We start from the raw sequence: 14,122 nt of genomic DNA on the forward strand, positions 1-14,122 counted from the left end.
TCCCGTTGTCCTTTATTTTTGAAAATAGGGACGATGGTGGATCTGGCCCACGAGGCAGGAGCTGGGTTACAATTAACTGCGTTAAACACATTTGACATGACCTCAGCCCACAGTTTAGGACAGTACATAAAAAAGTCAGCAGGGACTCCGTCGGGACCAGGTGCCTTATGTTTAGTGGTAGCCAGGATAGCTTTCTCCACTTCTTGTGGGTTAAAGTTGATTGGTTGAAAATCCACATTTGTTAAAGGAACATCATTACAACCGGCTTCGTTACCCCCATAAACATTTTTGAAGAAACACAACCATTTTTCATCTGTGATCACGCAGTCCATAGGTGCATTGCTGTCAACAGAGAATATGGGCTGTTTGACAATCTCCCCAAATCTCCTGCTATCCTTCAGCACTGCTGCCGAGAGGAGATTGTCCCATGTTTCGCTTTTGATGGTGTCTTTGCGTTTCTTGACGGCTGACTTATAGTTTTTCCTTAAACTCAGGATTACATCTTTGTCCCTTGGAGACTTTTTTAAGGCTGCCAGCAAATCTCTATGGGCTTTTGAACATGCAGAATCAAACCATCGCTTGTGTCCTTGTCCAACCTGAAATGGTTTTGCTAAAAGGTCCTTGGATACCTGATTACAGATTGCCTCATAAGCCGCTACTATGTGAGAACCTTGCGTGCCCGGATTTTTGCAAATCTCCACATTGTCTTTAATTTTAGGAAAACATTTTCCATAAAAATTTTCCGGAATCACTTTAGCCCACTTCACTCGTCGGTCTTGATCAGTGGTCCTCAGTGAGTGAGCCGGTTTTTGTTTCCTTGGTGGCGCACCCATCTGGGCTCCCCAGGCCACTTCGAGTAAAACTGGGTTATGGTCACTATAGTGTGTAGCAACTGTACAATAAGCCATGGTCTGATTTATAATCCCTTGTGAGACAAAAATAAAGTCAATCACTGTGCCATTTTGGGCACCGGTAAAAGTTGGCAATCTCAGACCACTAACCGGTTCATACAAGTCATAATTAGCCAACAGATCCTCAAGCTCCTGGCCCTCAGCAGAATGTTCAAAATGAGGGCCCTGTAAAGCTGCATCATCAAACTCATTTGTACTTCTTCCCTTACATGATAGGTTACATAAATGAATGTTAAAATCGCCTAATAAAATAAACTCAAAAACGAACTCAGTATTCTGTACTGCTGTATTTAAAATATTGTCCAAACTGGAGATATTGCGACCGCTATACTCAAAATTCCCCGAATTGTAAAAATTTACATATAAGGTCCTAGAGGTTTTGTTAATCACCCTTTCAATCATAAGGATATTATCAGAGTCAGTACTGATCTCCCTGTAGCTGCCCGCTAGATCTAATGCAAACAAAATCACCAAGCCACCTTTAGCTCTGCCTGCCCTACTAGCCACTGCTGGTTTAGTAAAGCAGGTGAACCCATCCCACCAAAGATTGCTGGATGTGTCCCATGTTTCTTGTAAGGCGATTATATGGTGCTCAGTGACAAAGCTAGTCCAGGAAACATCCCGGCGTTTTGCAGCTAAGCCTGCTACATTCCAACTAATAATCCTGCAGGAATCAGTGGGTAGCCTCAGTTCATTTGTAGCCTCTAAATCACCCTCCGCTGCTAGTTGCCGTGATATACCATGGCTATTACCAACTAGACACGGGCTCTGTATACCCTCTCCCTCCATACTCAAGTCTGCCGTAGCCACTATACCAGATTCAAACACTTGCTGTGCAGAGGTCACTGACACATGAGACTCTGATGCTACATTTGGGGCCGGAATATTTAATTGCTCAAAGATGTTCAAATCACCACATATTGCTATTGGGTTATTCCACACCTCCCTGTCCATATCAACTCCTGGAACGAGTCAATCACTAGTATTCAGGTCCGATAAAGGACCGAACCTATTTCCAGTGGCAAAACCCCACTCAAAAGGAGTAGCCACCTGACCCTGTCCGTGTGAGGCTGGGTTCCACATAGGTTGTGGAATATATGGGCGCATGGGGAAGTGGTCATTTCTCAACCAGTGTGAGGGCCTAAATACATGTGCATAGTGTGAAAAGGTGGGTGAGTAAATAAGTGAAGGAATGTGTGAATGGCTGGATGGATTACTGAAAGTATGAATGGATGCCTGAAAGGGTGAATGGATAGATAATAAATGAAAGCTTAGATGGATGAGTGAAAGAGTGGAAGTATGGATGAGAGAAAAGGTAAATAGATGGATGTATGGGTGGAAGGGTAGATGGATGGGTAAAAGGGTGGATGGGTGTGTGAAAGGATGGATGGATGTGTGAAAGCTTAGATGATGGGCGAGTAAATGGGTGGATGGATGAGTGAAAGGATGGATGGATTGAATTGATAAGTGAAAGGGTGGATGGTTGGATGAGTGAAAGGATGGATGAGTAATAGGATCAATGGATGGAATTAATGAATGGACGAGTAGATGGGTGGGTGGATGGGTGGATGGATGGCTGGATGGATAAGTGAAAGGGAGATGGAGAGAGAAAGGGAGGATGAATGACTGAAAGGGTGAATGGGTGGAAGGATAAGTGACTTGGTGGATGGATGAGTAAGTGAATGGATGGATGAGTGAATAGATGAATGGGTGGCAGAGTGGTTGGATGACTACGGATGGATGGGGTGAAAGGGTGGGTAGAAAAATAATGGATGGATGAGTGAAAGGGTGGATGGATGAGTGAAATGATGGATGGAAGGATATATGGTGGACAGGTTTGCAAATAGTTGAATTTGTTTGGATATAAATGGGCACATAGATGGAAGGACAGAATGATTGGTGAAAGACTGATTGATAGATAAAAGAATGATTACACCTTGTAGCCCCCATTATCTTACGTAACATTTCCTATACATTGACTTTCACGTTAATATGAGTCATTGTCTCTATATAATGTGTGTGATGTAACGCACTCCGACACCCTGCCCTACATAATTGGGATGAGTAACACTATAAGAGAAATTAAATACACATGAGAGACGGTCTAAGTGAAGATGAGGGGCACCATTGAAGGGTGGTAGCAAGGCAGGACTGGCCGGATCGGGCATCAGGTGTTTTCCTGGGAGGCTGGAAAGGGGGGGGGGGGGAGCAGTTTTGTTACTGGGGGTTGGCACTGCAAAGTTCCTTTTGTATACCCAGTAGTTTTCAATCAACATTAAAAGCGGCCTCACTTATATTCAGGTGTGGTTGACCATTGTCTGGTGACTAATGTACCTGCTGGAGCGAGATGCAAATTTTTAATCGTCTAAGGTAGCAAGCTGCGGCTATACTGAAAAAACGTGAAGTGCACGATTGTCTCAACCTAATATAAACTTATCTTGACTTGTACTTAGATGGTTGTCTATTTACTTACTTATATGTTATTGCGCGGCCATCTCTGACGTGTCTGTAAAACTTACCTTTTGTCCCAAAGTTTTGTCCTGAATTTTGACCTATTGTCCTGAATTTTGTCCCTTTGTCCTGAATTTGCACCTATGCCAGTTGGTCACCCTAAGTACATTAAATACCAGCTGTATCTATCAATCTCTGCTCCTCATTACTGTGCCTCTCCTGGCTCAACCACGTTTGTGCTCTTTCCCTTTCATTCCTCCATTCACAATTTAAGAGATCCGACTGTATTTTTATCAGTTTCCAGCAGTTCCTTCAAACACCACGGACCGCCAACGGAGAAACTGATTGATTAGCAAAATTTATTTTGGCTGGCCACTTTTAAAATGAATTTCCACACACTTGTACAGAGTTACTGCAATACTGCGAGTAGCGTTTCAATTGCCGTGCTGGCCCCCTTTTAAAACGAATTTCCACACACTTGTACACAGTTATTGCAATACTGCGAGTAGCGTTTCAATTGCCGTGAGCAGCGTCGCTCTTACAGCGGAAGCAGGATATGATGACACGCAGTAATTAGCCGGGTGGCGCCACAAAAGCTGCTTATGTAATAGGATTCCAAGCTTCTTTGTTGTCACTCCTTTCGATTACGGCAGCATGCTACCGCTGTCAAAACATTGCCGCAACTACTTATCTCTTGCGTTTTACGGCTTGTTATAAGGCTAAGTAAGACACAATAATTCCTGCCAACGAGTACTGAAAAAGTGAAGAAAAAAAACAAGCACAACCGCAGACTTAACCCAAGTGAGCTTTTGCAGGATAACTAGCAAAAAGCAACCAATTGACTACCCCGAGACATATACCTGTAATGAAAGTGTCCACTCACCCAACCTTTTAATGCCCATCCAATGGGTAGCCAAGGGGGCGGGGCCTAGCGATGTAACGATTCTTGTTGTCGCGTGCCAATATGCTAATGCAGGCAGCTGTCATTGAGTGACAGGCACTGAGGTGGAGGGTAGATCAGAAGACGAGAGCAGGGAACACAGATATTAGTGGGTAAGGATGAGCCACAGTTGTGGGGTGGTTGGGGAAGGTTTGTCGTTGTGGAATGCAAAACTTGAGTGAATTGGGTGACGGTGCTTCTCGTCATCACAAGAGGCTTATTTAGTGCCCCGGACTTTTTCAAATCGTGTTGCGTAAAGCTACGCCTCGGACACGTGAAGCATTGGGTAACTGCCTCAATCTTTGCTCCTTGTTCTTAATGGTTTATGGTCGAAATGTGGCTCTGGCACTTATTTTTTAGCTGTATTGTGTAAACATTTGGAGTTCGAATGCTACCACAATCTTCAGCAGATTTAGAACGAGTAATATATTCCATGTAAATATCTCCTTAAGCTGATCCCATGGTGGGGCCCAGGTTACATCATCCAGTTTTGAGTGTAAATTGGGAACATTGCAGATAGTACATGAGTTGACGGACTTATCCATTTGTTAAATATATGCCTTACATTTCAGTGATAACTCCATATCACCTTTGCCCACACTGTCTCCTGACACTACCTGCATGGTTCCCCGAATCCCTTTCCTACTCACACACTGATCCCTCTACTTACTGCCCTGCGGTTAGCTTGTCCCTGTCCTCTTTGCCCAATGCTATATATAACATCTCCTATTAAACTGCTCTACACAGACAACCATATGAATCACACCTACCATAAATTCCACAGTTACTTACCGGGAATCTTAATTACCCTTAGTCCATCTCGTCCATGCCACAGGCATTACAAAGGAGTTAATGCTACCTCACACCAGGAACCAAGCAGGAAGACCCCGAAGCCAGCCACACCTACCCTATATGGGTGTCATAAAGGGGTCTGGTACTTTTGGCTCCGCCTGTAACTATCCAAGCCCTTTAGTCAAAGGACTCAAAGGAGGGAGGGTAGGAGGGATGTGAGGACGAGATGGACTCAGGGTAATGAGGATTACCGCTAAGCAACCAGCGGGGCATCACCCCATTTCTTTCGTGCCAGTAATTACAAGTGAGATATACCAAGCTGAAGTCCTTTGACACTAAAGAACCAAAAGCCTTGATAATGCAACACACAGAATCTTTAATAGAACACAGCAACATAAACCCAAAAGAGTACATCACCCATACATACTAAGCACTCCAAAAACTGCATTCAAAACAGTAGTGTCCAATTTTAGTAGACAATCTGAAAAAGAATTAAGACAATGATGTCTCACAAAGGTATGGTCCGAATCACAAGAAGTGGCTGCTCTACAAATCTCCTGGATTGAGTCTCTCTATAATTCTGCCCAGGAAGTAGCGATCGGCCTGGTGAATCTGCCCTGGATAGGAAGACTCGCGTCCTGATCCTGAAGAGCCACGAGAATAGATTTGAGCCACCTGCTGAGAGTTATAGTGGATGTTCTCTTGCCCCTTCCAGATTGTCCAAAAGTCACAAATAAGTAACCAGTCATTCTGTATTGCTTAGACCTGTCAACATAAATAAAAAAGTCACCTTTAATGCCATGCCTACTCAACAGTTGTTCCTCTGTGTTAGAAGGAGAAGGAAGGTACGAGTATCTTCTGGTACTTATAAAAAACAGAGTTAATTTTAGGAATAAAGGTAGGATCAGGTTTCAATACCACTCTATCCACCATAAATTTCAGGTAAGGAGGAGGACATTTCAATGCCACTAATTCCCCAACTCTCCATGCTGATGTAATGGTCACCAAAAAGAGGACCTTAAAGGAGATAAATCTCAAGTCTACACTTCCTAAAAGCTGGAATGGGGGGAAATTGTAAGGTTCTCAAAACTGTAGGGAGATCCCAGGAAGGAGATTCTTTCCAGGCTTTGCCACCAACAAGGTCTTAACAACCTAGCAATTAGAGATTTAATCAAGGGCAAAGGTTCAGTGAGTTCCCTATAAGCCTTGATAGCAAACCACTGAGCTCTAAGGGTACAGACAGAAAGATTCAAATTAAAACCACCCAGAAGGAATTCCAAGACAGGAGAGCCCACAGAGTGGAGCCAATAGATTATGGGAAGAGCACCATGTGTCATAACATTTCCAGTGTCTAGAGTAGGGTAGTTTGGAACTCTGAATTCCCTCCACCAAAGAAGAGGAGAGACCTTTCACTTGGAGAATGGACTCCTCAACTTCCAAACCGACAATATGAGATGAAAAGGAAATTAAGAGATTTTGAGATCAGAGGTCAATCTCGGAAGTCCCCAAGGGGGAAGCAATGCCAGGGACTTTAGAAGCAGAAATCAAGAACTCTGAGGCCAATATGGAACCACCTGGATTATTCCCCCCCCCCCACCCCGACAGGAACGTCTGGAGAACTCTCTGGATCAATGGAAAGGGGGGAAAGGCATACAGAATATGTTTCGTCCTCTTTGTCACCAACTCATCAGTTCCGCAATCTTCCTTTTCCGGAAACTTAGGGCAGTATCTGCGAAGTTGGGCTTGCTTCTTGATGGAAATAGATCCACAAAGGGGATCCCGAAAAGCCTGCACATCTCCCTAAAGGTCACTCTGGACAGGGTTAATTTCTAGGATGATGGACATTTCCTGCTCATTTCATCTGCTGCAAGATTGTCCACTCCTCTGACATGGACTGCTGCTAGGCCTGTGAAGTTCTTCTCTGCCCACAGGCCCAATTGGACGGCTATTTGATTGAGGATCTTGGAACAAGTGCCTCTGTGTTGTCTGTTCTTATCAGCGCGTTCCTTTGCATCACGCTGACATGGAAGAATTTCACTACCCTGAAAATCATCAAGAGCTCCCTCCAATTCGAAGACCTTCTTTCTAGAAGGGACCATCTGAATTGACATGACTTGTCCTGAAAGGTTGCTCCCCATTCTATGGCCCTGGCATCTGTCGTGATAACCACAGGAGGCTCTTGATGCATGCTCATGCCTTTTGAGAGATTTCCAGTGACCAACCACCATCTCAGATTTTCTCTGAGCTCCTGAGTCACAGGAATCAACTTTGTTAAGGGACACAAAGCTGGAAAGAAGTGACTGTTGAGATGCCATAACAGAGATCGAAGGTACAATCTGTCCCTTTGGACTGTGTGTACAGGTGCCACCATGTGGCCTTGAACGTCCAACCAAAGACTAGCTGGGTACCCTTCTCTTGATAACAAATCTTTCAGAACAGACTGAAGGCTTTTGATTCTCTCCTCTGGCAAACGACTCTTGTAAGGTCTATCTAAAAGCAAGCCCCTATAAAGACCAGTTCTTGAGTTGGGCTTAGCTGACATTTGAGTAGAACGAAAAGAAATTCCAGCCAGGTCCCGGTCAATCTCGTTTGATCTCAAAACATCATTAATTAAACTTTTGATGCAGCATGCATCATCCAATTGTCTAAATATGGACAGACTGGAATCCCCAGCAAATGGAGATGACCCACCACCAAAGCCAACACCTTCGTGAACACTCTCGGGGCTGATTTCAAGCCAAAAGGAAGGACCTTAAATTGCCAATGTTCGCCTGAACTGCAAACCTCAAAAACTTGTGGTGAGACTTGGCAAATCAAAATATGGAGATATGCATCCATCAGATCTAGTTTGATAAGGAAGTGACTTTGAGAAATTAAAGGGTTAATCCTTTGGAGAGTCACAATTTTGAACTTGATGGTCTTGTACTGAGTGCACCAGCCCACTTTTCGTTTTTAATGTTTATGTAAATAGAGGAGCTGGCAATACACTTAAGAAGGATTAATGTATTGGTTGTCTGCCTACTTTTCCATTGGTTCCTCAAAACAACAGGGGCAGTACAGAGGAATTGATAGAATCACCCTCCTTGTAGATCCAAATAAACAAAAAGATTCTATCAAAGTGTGATGATAATAGATTTTTGGATTTTTGTGAATTTAAAGTGTGGTGTTTTTGGCTCTCTCTCAGATTGGTGAGACGAAGGCACCATGTGCTTTTAAAATACCCCTCACACACTAAGAATCCCCTTAGTGTCATGCTTCATCATTGGGGTCTTCCCGTCCCTCTAAGGGGCGGGGCGTGCTACGACCTACGGATTACGCGGGAGCACTGTTATTGTGACAAAAGGCTATGTGTTGGTGCAGTGTGGGTGATGTCAGTGAAGTGTAGGGACCTAGTTAAGTGAGTAAAAAATATTAAAAATTCCCTGGCTAGTAGAAAAAATGATTTATTCGCTTCTCTGGCTGGGAATGTTAAAAAGGGGTTGTGAGGTAGAGCTATTAGCTAGCTACCAGGTCGACATGTTTCACAGGCAGTCCCCTACTGTCTGCTCATCAGGACCTCTGATGGTCCCTACTGAAAGATACTCAGTTCTAAAGTAAGCCTAGCGTCCTACAAATTGGTAGCAAAAATAAGCTATCAATTTGAGCTTCAGGGCATGAGTTGGCCCTAGGTGAAGCGTAGTAAGATTCCCCAATTTTTTTTTGAAAATACTGACACAGTGGTCTCTGTAAGAGAAAAGGGAAAAAAAAAGAGAAAAAACCATAAACACATACATCTGTGGCACATAGTTTACACTCCTCATTTTTTCGTGTTACCCTTATTATTGAGGTAACTCTTGGCAACATGTATGCATTTTGAATAGCATTGGAAAAAGCAGAAAAATCGGTGCAGCGATTTCTTTCCAATGATTTTTTGCTCCTCCTTTGGATCCTGTCGATATGTGAATGAAAACACAGAATCTCGACATACACACACACACATATGACTCAATGCTTAGGAAAGGCACCCGTGACATGAGTGTCCTTGGACAAAAAAACAGATGTACTGCTCATTGATCCTTAAATGAAAGAAACTGAAAACCTGGACATTGTGTGTGGCAATAGAAATCCTGGTGTCTTGAGTTAAATGCCAGTGATGCTCTCTGGCAACCTTCATTGAGTATACAGAACAGTGACGGATGGAATGCTTGAATTAAACTCGGCACTGGTAATCACTAGGGCCGCTTTCCCAATCCATTCTTATTTTGCAAACCATGCCACCACGGTTTGATCCCATCAATGTGCAAATCAGTCTTGATCTTGCTCCAATAGGAACAGTCTAACCCAACCTGCCTAGCCAGGTCCTCCCTGAACCGGAACACAAGCAACTCAGGACCGGTTTCGCCCTAGTTGTGGGCTCATCAGCTGGATGTAGCTTGTTTCCAGTGACGCAGTATGCACAGGACCCACATCTGGGCATACCTGTCCCACTTAGGGCAACACAATGACTATACAAAACAGTGATGGATGGAATGCTTGAATTAATCTCAGCTACTGGTAATAACTCGGGCTGCATCCAAACCATTGTTAATTTGCACACAGTTTGGACCCAGCTACAGGCAAATCAGACTAGACTCTGTTCCAAAGGAACAGTCCAGACCAAATTGCCAATCCAGGTCATCCTTAAACCAGAACACAAGCAACCCAGGACCAGTTTCACCCTAGTTATGGGCTCATCAGCTGGGTAAAGCTTGGTTCCAGTGATGCAGTGTGCACGGGACCCACTTTTAGGCATACCCGTCTCACTTAGGACGACACAATAAGTATACTTTCAGCATTAATTAAGTACTGCCATGAAAGTAGGCCCCAAAAGGACATTCATTCTAACCCTTGCTCTGTCTCAACCACTGCCCACTGATATACCACAATGACCAAAGTTTGTGGTGCTTCTTTTCTCCATTGGATTTCTGACTAGCTCATATATTTAGTGACATCCTCTCAACAGCTCAGCTGTGATCTTGCCCAAATCCTTCGTAATTCATTTGTTGGACTATGGTATATTCATGGATGAACTCTAAACATCATACATCAAACCCATTCTTAAAAAACATAAGGCCGAACCCAAGTGTCGGACCCAAATGACAGTAAGGTCACTGCAGTTTGTGAAAGAAGAAGGTTAACTAAATTGACCAAGTGGTAATAAGGGGTGATGTTTTATTTTAGTAAATCCAGGTGTTCCAATTAAGAATGACAGTATTCATCTTCCACTGTGTGATGTTTATGTAGCAAAGAATTAGCTGTGAAACTTTACGGCTCTGCACAAATTATAATTTTCAAGATCAAACTCAAAGAAGGATTTAGTGGAAATACATATAGGTCGAGGATTGTGTGGGCCTATTGGTTTGTTATTTATCTTTGTTTGATGAGGCATCAGGCTAGATACCAAAGACTGCATAGCGATATTGATGCTATCTAGCAGAATGGGCATTGGGGTCACAAGTGAAATGAAAGCAAACTCTACTTTATGTTGTGTAAAGTTGTTTTGGTATTTAAGCCAGGTGCGAATCTCAATTTTCATTCGTTGAGATGGTTGTGGTTTAGCTGCAGGAATAATTGTTCAGGAGAGGAATGATCCCTGCTTACTTTAGCTCAGTTGTCCGAGGGAGAGGGTCTGTTTAAAAGGAATGCCTTGGCTGGCAGTTATGGCTGGTGTGTGTGATCGTACGTTTCCTAACTGTTTTTCATGAATTGCCCCTTTCAATATGCAGAGTTCTTGCTGTTAAAGTGGTTGATAATCGCGGTATGAAGTTGAATCATTTGATAGGTGGTTTGTGAGAGTCTGCAGATAAGTTGATATTTTTGTGGGCTGACTGGTGTGGTGCTATCTAAAAACGCGTGATTTGTCCCAATTGATGTGTTGGTTTGTATGTTGTTTATGAGATTCTTCAAACTAAAACACCTTTTTGGAATGCTGTAGCTCTTTGCTTGTTAATTCGGAGACTGTACTTCGTCCATGTTGCAAAGCTTTTAGGCTTACAGAATTGCGATGCAGCATTTTCAGCATGCTCAGTAACGTAATGATAGCTGGTGTGCCACTAGGATTTTTGCCAGTTCAATCATTAAATCTTTATTTCGGCACAAGTGCCATAAAAGAGCAATGCATATATTACATTACATTTCATTATAATAAAACATTACAATAAATAAAACATTAGTTTAAAAAGCAAAAAAGCTACGGCAATTAAGGAGCTGGATGGAACAAAACATTACATTCATAGGTCAAAATAGGGAGCATCCTAGCAATTCCAAGCAGATTCATTGTATTACATTACAAACAGTGCCCCAATTTTTTCCTTGTATAGAATATGGAAAGTAGGAATCTACTAACACTAAATGTTATTTGTTGAGAGGTGTTAGTTGTTAGGATTCTCACCGCCTGTGCACTGGAGCTCAGGCCTAAAAGAAGGCAGATGGGTTTAATCCATCTCTTTCTGGCCTGTTTATAACAAGGACAAAAAAGGAGGATATGTTGCTCGTTTTCAATCTGATTGTAAGTACACATAGAGCAATTCTCATCCATTATCGGAGTTCCTGCAGCACGATTTCTAGCCCAACGGGCCAAGGTAGTTTTTATTTGTAAGTTTCCATATCTAAATTTTAGAAATAAAGTTTTTGCTAGTGGGGGCTCTATTTCATCCATAAAAGTCTCATACATAGGTTCATTCTTAAAGTTTAGGAACCTTGAAACCAAGGTCCCACTAGTACTATTACTTATAGTCCTATTTAGTATGAAACTCCAAAATGCCCTTTTTAATATTGATTTGGGGTTTACGGGTAGGTGTTCGGGGTTCTCCCAAAAATGTTTCAGCCCTATATTACTTAACCAAATCTTGATGTGCCTTAACCATGGGATGTCACCCTGATTATCCAGTTTAATAACTTCTTTTAATCCATCTCTATAATCTTGAAGTTCAGGGACATGCCATAGTCTGACCCACAGCATCAATGGTCGAATCAAGACTTGGTGATCAGTTCTTTTGAAGTTTAGATCAAGTTCCAGGGGGACTAAAGGAGTACCTCTCGGGACCCTTGCCAAACTTCGCATGAAGTTATTGTCTAGGAGACTGAACGTTTCCTTTGAACCGGGACCCCATATTTCTGCCCCATAAAGGACCGCTGATTGAACCTTGGCTTTAAAAAGTTCCATCACGGGAGAAGCTGCTTTACTTGTACTTAAATTTTGCTCCCTAAGAATAGGTTTAACATTCTGGACAAAAATTTATTTGCTTTTATCCAATTGGGCTTTCCAAGTAAAGTTGGAGTCCAAAGTCACCCCCAAATAAGAAAAATGAGGGACGGATTCCAGCTTTTCACCGTTTAATGTAAGGCAGCCTCTGTCAGGTTTTATGGGATTCAGGGCCATGGGGTTGGACCTAGATTACCCAAGCCTACATATGGTAGCTTGGCACAGTAGTGGTCTACAGCTAACTCCAGGCGTTGGCTAAGTACTTACACCGCTTACCCACAGTAACACATTGATGAACCACTAAAATAAAGACACAACACCTTTGTTTGCAAAAATACCGTTACCTTTTATAAAAATAATATGGCTCTTTGGATTTGAAAGCATACAGGTTATCACATCAATTGCTTTTAGGAATAAACATTGCACTTTTACTAGAGAAAATAGTTTTCACTCCTCCAGCTGTGGAAAAAGCAGTAACTCATATACTTTTATCAGAATTCAGCAGTACATTCAGAGAACTTCTTGGATAATTAATTGAAGCTCCTAGACTTCACACTCTACAGGGGTATTTTGCATTATTACACAATGACATCAATAACTCTTTACTACAGCCTACCAATTCATTGGTTATGTTAACACATCTAGGGTTACGCTTCCTAACCCCTTCTCTCCTTTGTCACAGAATGAATCTCCAGGGAAGTAGAAAGGTCAAGGCCCTTTTCTCTGCTTATGGACCTGTTTAAAATAGCTGTCAACCTTTTATCCCTTTTTACCCAACACTTCCCTCTTCACACTCCCACTCTCCTTACTGTCTGGGTGGCAGATATGCCACAGTCCATAGGCCTTCAGCTGGTACCCGCCTCTCAAACTCCCCCGATCAGCTGCTTCCCTGCACTGACGTGGGAAGAGCCTTGCCGGCCTCCTCAGCCCAAGCGCGCGTTCTCCTGTCAGCGCTGGCTAGGGGGCCTCGTTTCAGGCTTAACGCGGCGATTTCCTGCGTCTGCGGATCACCAGGGGTTAGATGGGCGGTCGGTTGCCCAAGCGCTAGTTCCTCCAGCAAGCGCTCACAAGTAGGGGGTTCCGCTGTCAACGCGGCGCTCCGGAAAGTCGTCTGGCGCCACCTCAGGCAACCCGATGGACGCGCTGATCTCTGGGGCATGCGCGTTCCTCGCAATGGCTCCACCTCTCAGGTCGCGCTGCTCGTCGGCGCCTGCGTGTTCCTCCCCGGACCTCGTCACGCAGGGAACACTGCACCCCTGGGCCTGCTCGACCCTAGGCCCCTCCTGCTGAAAGAAGCGGTCGCGCTACTGGCTTGCGCGGAAGCGTTTCCTCACTTCTCCTGACGCGCCTGGTGCCCCCGGGGTCCCGCAGACGGACCACACTGCGCCGCTCCTCACACGCTGCTGCTTTCTTCACCCGGCTCCAGAAGAAGTACCTCACAGATCGGGCACTCGCTCCTCCAGGTGCTCCAGGCTCCACCGTTCCCCAACCACCTCAAGGCGCTCCAAGGGGACCACAAATGACTCGCTACCCTGGTAGGTGCAGCGCTGGGCAGGGCATATAAGACTGAGTTTCAGAAAGCAGATCCTGTCAGTTTCTACAGGAATGCTGATCCAGAAGGGTTTTTCTTCTCACGAAGCTTGTTTTCTTGGTCAATAACTGTTGTCTTGAGAGAGGGATCGGTCAAGGGCTAAAGGGGGAACAATCCTCTGAAGTAACTGTCAGCCTCAAATGACAACTAGCTGCTCTCAGTGTGTCCACCTCCTCTCACCACTGCCTCACTCCTCTACTCTGGGGTCAGCACAC

The 14,122-nt window shown here is 43.9% G+C and overlaps 1 protein-coding gene across 1 annotated transcript in view; it reads left to right on the forward strand.

Annotated features, from left to right (window-relative positions):
• Positions 1–4,332: 4,332 nt before the first annotated feature.
• Positions 4,333–14,122, forward strand: part of TYSND1 (trypsin like peroxisomal matrix peptidase 1) — a 237,792-nt gene continuing 228,002 nt past the window's right edge. Inside the window, exon 1 of the mRNA XM_078643073.1 lies at positions 4,333–4,415. The gene's annotated coding sequence lies outside the window, so the exon portion shown is untranslated. The remainder of the gene's footprint in view (positions 4,416–14,122) is intronic.

The sequence above is a fragment of the Lissotriton helveticus genome, chromosome 5_1 (assembly GCF_964261635.1).
Source record: "Lissotriton helveticus chromosome 5_1, aLisHel1.1, whole genome shotgun sequence".
NCBI classification, from domain to species: Eukaryota; Metazoa; Chordata; class Amphibia; order Caudata; family Salamandridae; genus Lissotriton; species Lissotriton helveticus.